General features: G+C 30.7%; 1 long non-coding RNA gene across 9 annotated transcripts; it reads right to left on the reverse strand.

Moving 5' to 3' along the window:
- Window positions 1–1,680: 1,680 nt before the first annotated feature.
- Window positions 1,681–5,900, reverse strand: LOC140882153 (uncharacterized). 9 transcript variants are annotated; one of them, XR_012150150.1, is made up of 5 exons: window positions 5,687–5,900; window positions 4,267–5,489; window positions 3,468–3,493; window positions 2,852–2,995; window positions 1,681–1,928 (listed from the first exon to the last, which is right to left on the reverse strand). It is a non-coding gene; the product is annotated as an uncharacterized lncRNA (long non-coding RNA). The 9 variants fall into 9 exon arrangements; XR_012150149.1 differs by having other exon boundaries at window positions 2,852–3,208; XR_012150145.1 differs by adding an exon at window positions 3,103–3,208 and having other exon boundaries at window positions 3,468–5,489.
- Between the last annotated feature and the right edge of the window lie 1,770 nt (window positions 5,901–7,670).

Below are 7,670 nucleotides of genomic sequence, written 5' to 3' on the forward strand. Positions count from 1 at the left end.
ATAAACTAGGATATTTCCACTCGATAAGTGAGAACCACTTGGAAAGTTCTTTAGGGAGGGTTGTTTAGTGCACTCTACAAGGAGAACCTATTTGCATGCTTGGACATCACTATGTCCCCTACCAATGAAATGTGGTACTCACATCGCAAATACTAGTCTCAAGCTCGAGCGACCTTTATCCTTTTTTTGGCGACTGAATCGACTAGAAACAGTTTAGAATATACAGTATTCCAAATATAAGTTTCATGATAGTCATCACATGACCATCTCATATTCTTTCTACTATTTATATATTCAAGGGATTTATATATGCAACTAGCATGGGTATATAGATAAAGATGTTTCAAATTAAATAATTCAAATATTATTAAAATAAATATTGTCATACAAGAGTTATTACAAGGATCCTCGCCAACACTTGGCTCGACGGCATCTAATATAACAATTATATCGTTAGCTTTAGTCATCGAGATATCTATTATGGAATAATACTGGTTTTTAGCCTCGACTGATTTTATTCAGTTGAGTAACTATTCAGTTGTCCAACTTTGTTCAATTGAGTTACTCTTTATCGGTTGTCTTATTTTGCTTTTAATTTTTGAACACCAAAACTTAAATTTGATCTCCAACAGCAAACTTCTTGCACAACTTGGGGTTAGTTAACCCAAAATTATATCATCAACATAAATTTTGACAAGAAAAAAGTGATCATCCTTAATGAACTTGAACAAAATCTTGTCCATTGTACCTATTGTGAAGTCATGACAAATTCGGAATTTGGAAATGGTTTCATACCAAGTAGCTTGGAGCCTATTTCAGTCCATATAGAGATTTTTTTAGATGATAAACATGATCTGAAAATTGATGACTGAAAAACCCAAGAAGTTGTTCAACATATACTTCTTCTTGCAGTTGCCCATTTAGGAATGCACTCTACACATCCATTTGATATGCTTTAAAATTCTTGAAAGATACATAGGCAAGAAGCATTCGAATGGCCTCCAGTCATTCCACTGGAGATAGGTCTCATCAAATTCAATTCCTTATTCTTGCCTAAATCCTTGAGCAACCAGTCGTGCTTTATTCCTCACAACTTTTCTATCTTCATTTAACTTCATGTACACCCATTTTATACATATGACTGATTGATGACTTTTTCTTGGAAATAAGTCCCAGACATGGTTACTTGTAAATTGACTCAGCTCTTCTTTCATAGCTTATATCCAGCTTGGATCAGTAAGATCTTCATCAATTTTCTTGGGTTCCATTTGAGATATAAATGTCGAATTAATAATGAGATTGATTAATTTCCCTCTATTCTTGACTAGACACTACAAGAAAAAAGCTCAACAACAACGGTGAAAAACCGTTGTCATAGGTAGTTTAAAACTGTTGTTAAAGGCTGTGTTGTTAAAGGAGGTGCTCAAAGACAACGGTTAAAAACTGTTGTCTTTAAGGCAAAGACAACGGTTTTACAACAGTAAAAAACCGTTGTCTTTTTTTTCAAAGACAACGGTTTTTAACTGTTGTTTTTAGCGTGTTTTTTTAATAATAGGACATTCAACAATAATTTTAAACTACATACGACAACGGTTAAAAACCGTTGTCTTTTTTCAAATAAAAAACAAAAAAAATAAAATTTAATATACAAATATTCAATATTATAAATCAATCCAAATTTAAATTTTTGAAAATAAAATTTAATATACAATTTTTCAGTATTACAAATCACTCGAATTTGAATCGTAATTCAATACACACTAGAAAATAGAACTATAACTAATCTTGATAAACTTGGAACCCTCGTTTCAGCATAGATTAGCATCCATCTTGTGCTAGCTAGTACTGATTTTACAACTACATATTCTTGACCTGATATTTTCGTAGACGCCGCAACAATCTCTTTTTCTTTAATATGTATATCCAAACTATAAATTAATTATTCAACCAAAAAAACCCATAAACATAATTCATTTAATAAATCAAATAAAACACTAATTATCAACAGATAGTATTGTATTATGTATATAAAATCTTTTTAAGTAAATGTTAATAATGGATGTCGACTTTCCACTACATAAATAATCAGTATATTAACATAGGTCTCAAAGATCAAATAAAGAGTTCATTAAAATTTCAACTAAAAATCCATAAATCCTATGAGTTGATGAAAAACAAGGTTGGAACGAGCTAAAATCACCTCAAATCAAAGCTAACACAGGCTGGACAAAAAAGTATTAAACTTAAATAATTTCTTAGACTCATACGAGTTAAAAAAATTCATATTCAATTAAATGTTGGCATTTGGAGTTTTCATCATCTCTCTTTCCACTTCTCTAACTTTTTACACTTCTATGGTTAAGGTTCTAATGTTGCCCGTCGATGTAAGAGTTACTGCACTCACTAAGCTATGCTATTCAACCAAAGTTTAAAAGTTAATTAGCAAGAAAAATACTCGTCTACATGTTTATTTTTAGCTCTTTCATGGGATTTTCAAAGCAAGCTTCCACATGTCCTAACAAACAAGAACTAAAGCAGGTGTTGACATCCTTTTGAAGTAATTTCTAAAGCAAACAAATAACAAAAAATTACTTGGATGTCAAATTAAACATATGAAAGTAAATGATCCATACAAATATGTATACTTGATTAACGAGTCTAGAAGTGGAAAAATTAAAATATTAGATCTCTGTTTAGGACAAGCTATGGCCAGTGAATCAGGCAAGAGAAAAAAAATGATCCAGCCAAAGAAGGACGCAGGGGGTGATAAAAATTAGATATGAACGCCTGGTTTTGACATATACTTTTTCATTACAGGACAACACAGAATACTTAATATACTTGTCCATACCTTGTGTCCGATAAATGATAATGTGCTCTCTTGTTTTCAATGGTGGATTCAGAGGGCAATCGACTTTTACTCTGGATGGCGGCTTCGAGAGTGGACTCGGTGAGCAATCTATCCACCAGCCTCAAACTCTTCCGATGATTGAACCTACAACAATATTCCAATTAATACATCAATATGGTGCAATAAATGCGACAATAACTAATTTAAATCGAGGCCAACAAATCCCATTTCTGGGCAATACCTATATATACCTAAAAAAACCGCTTGAAACACGTATAAGAAGCTGAAAATGATCTCAAATATTGTCACTAGAACAAGGTTCAGTTACGATTATTTTGTCACTAGAGTGAGTCTTCCCTGCGCAAGATGACGGACTAGGTTTAGTGGCTTCATAATTTCTGTTTTTTGGTCAATTCCATATGCATCATATGTAAATAAAGTTTAGCAAGATATCACAATCACCAATATGCATATATTAGGAAAATAATCGACAGATAAAATAGATAATCATATTATGGTGCTGGCATAAAATAAAAGGAGCAAATAGATCCCACACTATGCTAGCTAGTGATCCAAACAATTAGGTGAAATACAAGATTAGGAAGAAAAATCAAACCTTCGTAGTTAATTCCAGCACAAGATCTGTACAAAATGACAAGCAGAAAGTATTTATCAAAATGAGCAATAAAACTCAACTCAAATTCCTAAATTTACAACACTAAATGTTTAAATTCAGATACTATTTCAAATGGAAACAGATCAGTACAAATCAAGGGCTTATTGTGGAATCTGGTTCATCCATTGTAACTGAGGCCGAGGTATCTGCTCTGGTGCAGGAAAATTACTCGATGTGGGAGAAAAATTTAGAGATTTAAGACATACCAATTATCCCAGAAAAGTACAAAATAATATGATATATTTGATCACAATGTTCTCATAAAACGTTCCACATATATAAATCAAGAATCAAAATATATAAATATAAATCTATAAAAAGAAACAATGACCCGAGAATTCTCATAAAAGCCGCAACGATTTTTCTTTTATTTTTCTTTGTATATCCAAACTGTAAATTATTCAACAAAAAAAAAACAAAAAAAATCATTAACACAATTCAAGTAAATAAATTTCTAGCGAATAATATCTTTAAACTCATACTTAAATAAATATACTTTGACAAATAATATATTCAAACTCTAGATTCATTTCTTCAAGACCCCAATAAACTAGTTAGTAAATGAGAAGATACAAAATGAGAAAGAGACTCATCATTTCTGGCTATGTATACTGGCACAGTCGCACAGACAAGAAATACATATGGACATTAAAAATCACCAGTTATAAAATGTATATTAGAACTCATGCCACAGTAATGTAATCAAGCAACACAAAACATCAAGAAATCGAAACTTCACCTAAATAATTTCAACAATCGTTTGAGTCACAGCAAAAGCTGCCCTCTCAGTATAAAGTCCTCGAGAAACAATTCAGTCAAACAGCTCACCACCCTCACACACTTGGAATTTTCTGAACGAGTGCACATTAACTCTGAATTGTGAAAAGGAAAAACTATATCTACCACCAACAGAGATCTCACCAACAGACTCAAAACGAATCCTCAAGCAAATTGTCCCAAATGTCTACACTTCCACTAGAGGAATCTTCTGCACCAAAACAATAAGGCCCAAGTTCAGAAATGAGTTCTTTGTGTCCCGATAGTAGTGGCAGATAACCTGTTTTCGCCTAAAGAGAAGTGCTTACGTGAGATTATATGAAAACTGTTCAAGAAATTAAGTAAGTTTTGGGACTAATAATACAGAACCTCCTGCCCCGATTTCATGTAAGCATTGAGCAGCAAGAGAAAAGGGTCGACAAGTACCTCAAGATTTCAGTTCGGAACTTGAGCTCCAAACTCACTACTCAATCTAGATCAAGTTAGTAAAATCTGTCTTCTGAACCGAGAGATACTGAATAGCATTATAACTTTAAGTTATCCTCAAGATTCTCGAGTTGTCTCCAATCAAAACAATGAAATTAAAAACAACAAATATGGTGTCTTTTAATCAATTAGTTTCCAATATATATATGATGGTAATTAAACCGAAATAAAAATAAAACTTTTATTGAAAAAAATACATAGAAAGTGAGATTATGTGTGTGTATTCCAAATTAAAGACAAAATACTTGGATCTAATCTAATTCAAGAAAAAAATCTACAACGAAACTGGTCCTTATCAATACTAGCGAGAGGGAATTTCTCTTAATAGAGGCCAGCTAATTCCCAATACATGGACCTCACACCAAACCTCCAATTCAATGAAAATGGAATCCATATCAAATAAAAATTATAAAAAATGTGACTCGTCCATTTTCATATGATATCATGTAAAATAGACAAAATCAAGTTTAATGCCTAAAAATGCATCCATAGCCTCGGTTCTTTTCTTCACATATTTCTCCAAGTACATGGCTCCATCTTCCCTTGAATCGTGTCAGTAAAATCAAGAAAAAGAAGCATAAAAAAAACATTCCTACCAAATTGTCGTCATCTCCTACGCATCTCTGTCTCCGGCCCGAATAAGTATTTCTTATCTTCGTAATATTTCTTTTTGGTTTCTTCTTTCTTGGAATTTTGTTTCTGTAGAAGTAGGAAAGGGCAAAGTCAATAAATTACCTATTCGCATTCATATTGGCCGTACAAAAATCTTAGAATGTTTCCTATGAACGCAACCAAACAAGAAATCATGAATAGATTAAAAGATTTCGATTTATAAGCAGTAAAAATTCTCACAAGACGTTACACTACTATTACAAGGTCAAAAATTCGAAACTAACTAAGATTCGAGTGAAAATTTGAAGTGGATCGTGACTGGGAAATCGTGCAAGTACTGAGCCGAAGCCTAGCGATTCCAACCATAATCGAGATCTCCAAGAACTAAGCAACCTTCTCCGGTGGACGTCGCACCTTCTTCGATGACGTACGACAGTGGCCAGGAAAAATCGAAAGGGAGAAGAAAGGGAGTCGGGTTGGATGATTTAGGGGATTAGGTTTAGCTTCTTTTCCTTTTTGACTGAAGTTTTTTTTTTCAATATTTTTATAATAATAAATAATAATAATACTAATAATAATAATAAGAGAAAATTACACTTTTAGTCCTTATACTTTCACATCAAAACGTTTTTGGTCCTTAAATATTTCAAAGTAACACTTTAGTCCTTAAACTTTATAAATTGCAATACAATTAGTCCTTATAGATTTTTTAATGATTAAATATATTTTTGGGGACTAATTTATTATATTTTTAAATTATAGGGACCTAAATAAAATAAACATAAAAAATAAAGATCATAAATAATCACATATCTACAACATAAACATTTTTTAGTAACATATTTATTCTTTTTTATAATATTATTATATGTAAATAAAATTTATTACGATTTTTTTTATTTAAACAAAAAATATCTACTTTAGAATATGGAGTTTTGCATAACAATCATTGAATATATTTTTTAAATTAAAATATCTTATACATATTTTAATAAGAACATTTTTTAATGTGTTTTCTAATAATTTTTTAAATAAAATTTATTCAATATTTTTGATACTGATATTAAATATGATTAATTATTTAATTTTATTTAATAATAAGATACAAACTAGATCAATTTTTTTAAAATACCAAATATAAATATGTAATATATATAATTATGTTTGAAAATATTAAACATTAATAATAAATTTAAAAAAAATAAAAAAAATACATATGGTATAAAAATTATTCTTGAAACTCTAATTTTAATTTTAGTTTTTAATTTTTTTTCAATCTGAATATAAAGATAAAACATAAAATATTTCTTAAAAATAAAATTTCATTTACTATTTTTATGTTTTATCTTTTCACAATATTTCATTATTAATTTTATTCATTTTTAGTCACTAAAATTAAATAATATCATAAATTAGTCCTCACAAATATATTTAACTATAAAATTAATGACAAGGACCAATTTTGTTACAATTTTTAAAGTTTAAGGACTAAAAGTGTTGTGTTGAAATGTTTAGGGACCATAAGTGTTTTGATATGAAAGTATGAGGACTAAAAATGTATTTTTTTCATAATAATAATAATAATAATAATAATAATAACAATAATAATAATAATAATAAGGGGTAAGTGTGAAAAATAAAATCAAAGACAACGATTTTCGTAAACCGTTGTCGTAGCCCTTAAAAAAAACACACATAGACAACGGTTTACAAAAACCGTTGTCGTATCCCCTAAAAAAGCGCTCATAGACAACAGTTTTCCAAAACCGTTGTCTTTGAGGGGTAAAAGACAACTGTTTTTAAAAAACTGTTGTCTTTAATTTTTAAAAAACGCTTAAAGACTATGGTTTTTGTAAAACCGTTGTTAAAAGGTAAAAGACCACAGTTTTGACATGAAACCGTTGTCTTTTGAGTGTTGCTGAATCAAGATTTTCTTGTAGTGAGATAAAAGGGGTTTACCTATAAACAAGGTTTGTGGATGATCTTTCTTCAATTTGTAGTCTGGATCATCTAGGTTGACTGGTGGAAGTTGATCAGTTGGATTGGATTCAGTTGCATTATCCATGGCTAGATTGACATCAGTTGTCTGTCCATTAATGAGGTTCTAATCAATTGCCTGTGCATCAACTGTTTGAACGACTGGATCAACTCGATCATCTGGTTGATCTACAGCATTAGGGTTTGGAGAATGAAGTGCCCCCAACTGGACATCATCTTCATTATCGTCTTCCAGAATAACTTAGGAATATACCCTCATCTGACTTAGCA

The sequence above is a fragment of the Henckelia pumila genome, chromosome 2 (genome assembly GCF_033568475.1).
Source record: "Henckelia pumila isolate YLH828 chromosome 2, ASM3356847v2, whole genome shotgun sequence".
NCBI classification, from domain to species: Eukaryota; Viridiplantae; Streptophyta; class Magnoliopsida; order Lamiales; family Gesneriaceae; genus Henckelia; species Henckelia pumila.